We start from the raw sequence: 7056 nt of genomic DNA, 5'->3' as shown, positions 1-7056 counted from the left end.
AAAATAAGCAATTATGGTAGAAGAGCTGAAGATCACTGTAGCTGATCTCCAGAGATGCAGTAGGGAGATGGGAGAAAGTCCCACATAGTCAACTATCACTGCAGCCCTCCACCAGTCAGGGCTTTATCGTAGAGTGTGCTAACAGAAGCCTCTCCTCATTGCTAAACATATGAAAGCCTGCAAACAGGTATATTATTCTCTGGTCTAATGAGACAAAGATTGAACTTTTTGGTGTTAATTCTAAATGGAATGTGTAGAGAAAACCAGGGACTGCTCATCACCTGCCACATACAATCCTAACAGTGAAGCATCCTTGTTGCAGCATTAATTGAGCATCTCTGGAGAGACTTGAAAATGGTTGGCCACCAGCATTCATTATCCAACCAGAGGGAACTGGCGATGATCTGCATGGAAGAGGCAGAGGATCCCCAAATCTAGGTGTGCAAAACTTGTTGAATCATTCCCAAAGAAGACTCATGGCCAGGGGCGTAAGTACAATGGAAGCAGCCATAGCAGCCACTATGGGGCCCACAGTGTCACAGTGTCACAGAGGGCCTGTCATCCAACCTGACAATAAAGAATAAAGGTAACATGCACCATTATATATATGCTGTAAGTTTGTATATGGCACTGTATGTGTGTATATGTGATGTGTGTAAGAGTGTATAAATGTGTGTGTAAGAACTGTATGTTTATGTATATAGGTATATAAATGTAGATATAGGTATATAAATGTGTGTGTTTATATGTGAGTGTAATATGTGAGTGTGAAGTTTAAAACGAGAAGGGGGGCCCCATTCAGAAGTCTGCTATGGGGCCCTGTCTATCCTAGCTATGCCCCTGTTTATGGCTGTACTAGCTCAAAAGGTGCTGCCACTCAATACTGAGAAAATGGTCTGAATACTTATGACCATGTGATATTTCAGTTTTTCATGTTTAATAAATTAGCAAAAATAGTATGTCAAGATGGGATGCAGAGTGTACATTAATGAGCAAAAAAGATTTTTTTTTTACTTTACCAGCTGCAATAAAACAAAGATTAAAAAATGTAAAGGGTTCTAATTATTTTCCATTCCCACTGTAAAAGAGGGTCTAGCACTCCTGTCCTCTCACAAAACTTTATAATCTGCTGGTAACTTACTGTACAGAAATGGACTATGATTTCTAAAATTTCTTTATTAATGCTGACCATTAAGCTGTTTCTAGAAATTCCCATTTTAATACAAATGCAGATGGTGCATTTGGTTGTTTCCTTAGTGCTCAGAGTACTGGTATACTTATAGCACTACCCTGCAGAAGATTTGCGTTCTGCAACAATGGAAGACACTAGAAGAAAATGTAAATCAATTTGGGGGGAATAGCAGTGCTCTGGGTGCCAAAGGCATGATCTTGGTACACCAACTACTTAGATAGAAGCAGTTAGATAGAATATAGATTAAATTGAGAATATCTTGGAAGTGGCCTAATGGCCATGCACTTGGTGTGCTGGAAATCCCTGTGCATTTTTCTACAACATGCTGCCAGCAGATTTTAACACTTGGTGGAGATGGAAGACTCCTTTACGGTTAAAGGGGTATTCCCATGAAGACGAGTTTCTTAAATGTACTCAAGTTAACAAAATAGCACATTCTCTTATTCATTGTTATTAACAAAAATACAGCATTTCCCAGATATAATTCCAACCTGTCTCTATCAGTCTTGCTGTACACAATTTCAGTTGCCCCTAGACACGTCCCTGTAACTTCTGACTTTATGGTCGGGCCGCCATCTTGGATTTCTGTGTGACGCCATGCAGCTGAGATTTCTGTCTCTCTCTCTTCTCTGTACCTATAGCCCCGACCCCTGCAGTCTAGCACAAAGCTCACAGACACTCACACAGACTCAGAAAACACATTGTGAACAGAAAGAAGCTGAAAAGTACAAACTACAAGAAGATAAATGATCCAGGGGAAGGGGGGAGGCAGGCAAATATCTGTGAGAACAGAGATGTAGCAGAGCTCACAGTGTAAAAGTCTGTCAGCCTCTGTCTTTCATGCCTCTGTGTAATACGCATCTCATGGATCTCTCATCTGTCTCATCTCTCTTTCTATGTGTTAGTGTGTTAGTACAATGTCAGAAGCTAAATGATTTTACACCTTTACTCTGATAATCTAACCACATTGTCAGCTCACAGAACTAGAAGGATCATGATGTGTTTGCTTAGAGAGTCCTCGCCCACACCCTGGAATTTTACACTGAGCAACCTAGGGAGTGATAGGAGCTAGAACAGCAATAAAACTGAGTAACATTGTAAAGTAAGGGGTTTAAATGATCTTTATTGTGTAAACCTTACTTGGGGAGCATCAAGCATGATAAACCAGATACATTTTCTGATATATCCAGGCACCACATCTGTGGTATTCTCCTTATCAGTGGCTTAACTAGAAGCTGATCCCAGTGCAAAGTCTATACCAGGCCCCCGACTGTAATGTATGGTGTTTAGTAATAGTCTTCTCATATGGGAAAGTGACACCATAAGGACCCCCTAAACCTCTTGGGCCCTGGTGCGACCGCAACCTCTGCACCTCCTCAAGTTACGCCCCTGCTCCTTATATGTGTTATCCATGGCCTCCTTCCTTCTAAAATCAACTTTAATGCTAATCAGCCTGAAGCTCTTGCCAGAGCCCCTCCATGCTGCAGATTCACAGGTTATTACAGTTTGCAAAGAGCACTTCCCCCTCCTACTGTGTGCTGAAACATTTTCTGCTATTGCAGTGAGATGACATCAGGCAGAGGGAGGAGGAAGTGCTGAGTGAGCAGAGTGGGAGGGGGATGCAGTAAAACAAAACAAAAAGATAACCACAGTCACTGTGCCTGCACCTATAAGTGCCCCTGGTTTATCGTACTTGATTTTGATGGCAGATTTTCTTTAAAGAGAACCTGTCAACTACTTTTACTCCACTAAACTATCAGCACCCTCAAGTAGGGTTTAACATATTCTTTCTAGAATTCCTTGAGCAGGAAACTGCCAGGGATGATTCTGGCTTTACTGATCTTGGGCTCTACAACAGCTAGAACCATGGTAGCAGATGATATCAGGTGGTTCTGTGAGCTACAGAGTTGGAGATATGGGCAGGTAAAATTATAGTTGGGAACACAAGCTGCAGATAAAGATCCAGTTCCATTATGTGTCTTTAACTGCCTGTATATTGGGTTCTGTAACTCAGAGAAGCACAAGCCTTACACATTTTGAAAGATGAGATTATCTTCTTTAAAGAGGAACTGTCATCCCGAATAAACCATACCTACTCCTAGCCCTACCCCAGTGATAGCAGTGTTAAATCACTAGATTTATCGGAACATACCAATAAAGATAGCTAACACTGCACTACAAAGCCCTCTGAACGCCAGACCAAACTTAAACCATAGGGTTTATTTGGGGTAACAGGTTCTCTTTAATCTGATACCAGAATCATGGTTCTATGTTCTATGAAACCAAAATTGATGCCATCTCTCAGCCGCTCAGATGCCTACATTTTGGGTTCTATAGTACCTAGGTATGTGGTGCTGTGAGCTATAGAACTAGAGATACGTGCAGTTAAAAAAAAGTGGGAATTGGATCTTTATCTGCAGTCTATATTCCCAACTATGAATTTACCTGCCCATATCTCTAGTTTTGTAGATCAGAGAACAACATGATGTAGCTTGAAAGATGTAATTATTCTTGTATACCATACACGAAAAATGTAAAAGTAGGCAATAAACAGGGCACAAGGGAGCAATTGTTGTAATGTAAACATTGGGAATCATGGGGCTGCCTACACCAGCCTATAGCTTAACAGGTGAAAACACTTGTCCATCAAGTTCAACCAAGGAAGGGAAGGAATTCGATGAGGACGGGATTTAGGGGAAACATTTCTATATAACATAACCATCAATGTTATTTAGGTGTAAAAAGGCATCTAGACCCTTCTTGAAGCTCTCTGCTGTCCCTGCTGTGACCAGAGCATGAGGCAGGCTATTCCACAGATTTACAGTTCTCATAGTAAAAAAGCCCTGTCGCCTCCGGTGATTAAACCTTGATTTCTACAAATGGAGACAGTGCCATCTCGTCTTTTGATTTGATTTAAGCTGAAACAACTTTCCACCATATTTTTTGTATGGACCATTCATATATTTAAATAAATTAATCATGTCACCTCGTAGTCGTCTCTTCTGCAGACTAAATAAATCTAGTTGTTTTAATCTTTCCTCATAACCGAGACCCTCCATATCCCTTATCATTTTTGTGGCTCTACGTTTGACCCTCTCCAGCTCCAGGGTCTCTGTGTTTTATTTTCTTTTCTGCAATGCACCATCACCTTTTTAAGAAAAACATGAATTACAAGAATGGATTTATGAGTAATTTATATTATAACTTGCTGTATTTTGTTTGTAAGATTTATTGTATCTGTTTTCAATTTCCTTAAGAGTTCCCTGATTTTAAGCTTTTGGTTGGAAGCCAAATGTTTTCTCCTGCTTCGCTTTTATCTTCACATTTCTATGCTGTGTATTCCATGACATTGTGCTTTTCCTCTACTCTTGTATTATACTATTGCTTAAATACATTCAATTGCAATCTAAAAACCACAGAGGAGTGCTAAGCTCTGTCCCCTGTAAAAAATACACATTATATAGAAATAAATAATATATTAAATGAGAATTTTATAGAAAATGTTTCCAAATAGTCTTGAAGAAATATGAAGTAGTTATTGTGCAATAAACATACTAACAATGTAATTACTGTATGTAGGCAAATGTTCAAAAGATAAAAAAAAATAGAACAGGAAAATGTACAATTAGATGTCATGCATAGAGTTAATGAAGGCGCACAGTGGCACATGGCGTACAATATAGACCAGCAAAACAAGTCCATGTTGTAGCACTGTCAACTGTGAGTGCTCACATATATTTCAATAAGATAAGAGATTTATTATATAAACTATACTCGAAATTCATTGTGTTAATCCAAATGTATTGGGCAAAGCAAATTATGGGCACAATATATTGCTGTCACTTTCAGGTAAGTGAACTTGGAGGTGAGCTGAGTTACTTAACTATTCTAGCATAAAAATGAACCCATAATACATGTTTATATAAATGTAGTGGTTACTAAGGAGGCAATCCCTTCAAACTTGAGCAACCTCCCTTGTCATGGAGATCATAATTTTTTTGCAAATTTGACTGAAGTCAGTAACTATTGTTTACTAGACAATTCTATAAAAAATTTGGCCAATAATTGTCAAGTTATTGGCCACATTACTATTACATTTTTCGAAAGATGTGACATTGCTTACCTTCATTTTGCAAAAAAGGGCTAAGAAATCTTTTCCCAAAATAGTGTGTTCAAAGTTTAAACATTAGAGAAACGTTTTGGAGAATCCACTATGCCTTCTCTGCCATTTTTTGGCATGACGGGTCAGGGAACTGGGCAGACGGCAGCGAGAACATACCAGTTGGAATAAGTGGAGACAATAGCTGAACTCTCTGCCAGATAAGACCTGGATTTAACTGGCCTGACCTGGCAAAACACATTTACAGATCTACTAAGAGGGACTAAGATAATTTCAGTCCCCAATGCTATTTCAGGAGCCTCTAAGCATTTTAGGGATTGTTACCTAGTTAACACTACTAGTACTGTGTCCGTTGTACCCAAAAGCTCCAATGTCCAAAAAGAGGTTGGGACAGGGCATGCATGATATCATCCAGAAAAGTGTACTAGATACTTAAAATACATGTACAGGCAGTCCCCGGATAACATACAAGATGGGTTCCATAGGCTTGTTCTTAAGTTGAATTTGTATACAAGTTGAAACTGTATATTTTCTAATTGCAGACCCAGACAAATCTTTTTTGCTTTGGTGACAATTGGAGTTTCACATTTTTTTGCTGTGATTGGACCACGGATTGTCAATAAAGCTCTATTACAGACACCTTACAGATGATCGTTGCAGTCTGGGACTATAGTAAAGCATCCAGACAGCTTCACCAGAGGTCACAGTGGGCAGAGGGGAGTCCTTAAGTAGGGGACCACCTGTATACCTATAATTATGAATTTGCTCAAGGATCAGGATTTTGGCATACTAATTTACAGTTTGTTTATGTTGTCATTTATTTTATATTTACCTGGTGTTGTTAACATGTATACAACATGTAACAATATGACTATGTTGTAACGCAAGTCTCTTCACTGTAGTTATTGGTGACCTTGGTCACCTTATTCTTATAAGGGTGTTGAAACATAAAGGTCATGTAACGGAATGTTATGTCACAGGATCTTTCCTCATCATGTGACAAAGTGGGCGTGGTCTCACATGTCTTCCGGTTTACAATGTTAGAATATATATTTCCCCCTATATAACATAATTTAATCTTATAAATAGCAATAGTCTACAACGCTACCTACATAAATATATTTCTCTGTCTTACACTCATACTTTAAAAGCTAAGTATACACATAAGAGTAAGTTATGAGAGTTTAAAACCACATTAGACATTGGACAAATTAATTTACTATTACTTACTATAAATTAATGAGTTAAGACATTATATAAAACGTTCTGATGGATTTCTCCACTGGTGTCAATAAGATTCCAGCTCACCAAAGCCAGATTAATCAAAACCAAAATATGTAATTTCCCAAGTACATTAAAGGAACATTTCCTACTCTTTGTACATTTAATATTTACTGTTGGGCACATAAATAATTAAACCATTTTTAGACATGCCACAAAAATGTTTCATAGCAATTAAATGAAGAGGCCTACATTTTAAAAGTATGCATGATCAATTCCAGATTGGAAATTGAAATGCTTGAGGTGCATTAAAGATCATGGGCAGTGTGGTATTTTAGGAAATCATCAGCCAACTCCTCAGATCTAAAACACATGACAAAACCACAAGCCACACATTATGAGATCTGAAAGCTGTAACATGAGTGACCTAATTTATTCCATGTGGGTTTTCCTGTTTGATGTTCTTAGGCTCATTCTACGTGATGTGAACGCACAAATAATAAAACTCTGTGGTAAGGTTTTC

General features: G+C 38.5%; 1 long non-coding RNA gene across 1 annotated transcript; it reads right to left on the bottom strand.

Annotated features, from left to right (window-relative positions):
* Positions 1-4401: 4401 nt before the first annotated feature.
* On the bottom strand, positions 4402-6260 carry LOC140082506 (uncharacterized). Its single transcript, XR_011849927.1, has 2 exons — positions 6145-6260; positions 4402-4632 (listed from the first exon to the last, which is right to left on the bottom strand). It is a non-coding gene; the product is annotated as an uncharacterized lncRNA (long non-coding RNA).
* Positions 6261-7056: the final 796 nt, after the last annotated feature.

This window comes from Engystomops pustulosus, chromosome 1, assembly GCF_040894005.1.
Source record: "Engystomops pustulosus chromosome 1, aEngPut4.maternal, whole genome shotgun sequence".
NCBI lineage: Eukaryota > Metazoa > Chordata > Amphibia > Anura > Leptodactylidae > Engystomops > Engystomops pustulosus.
Note: the sequence above shows the minus strand (reverse complement) of the source record. Positions and strands in the feature narration are given on the sequence as shown.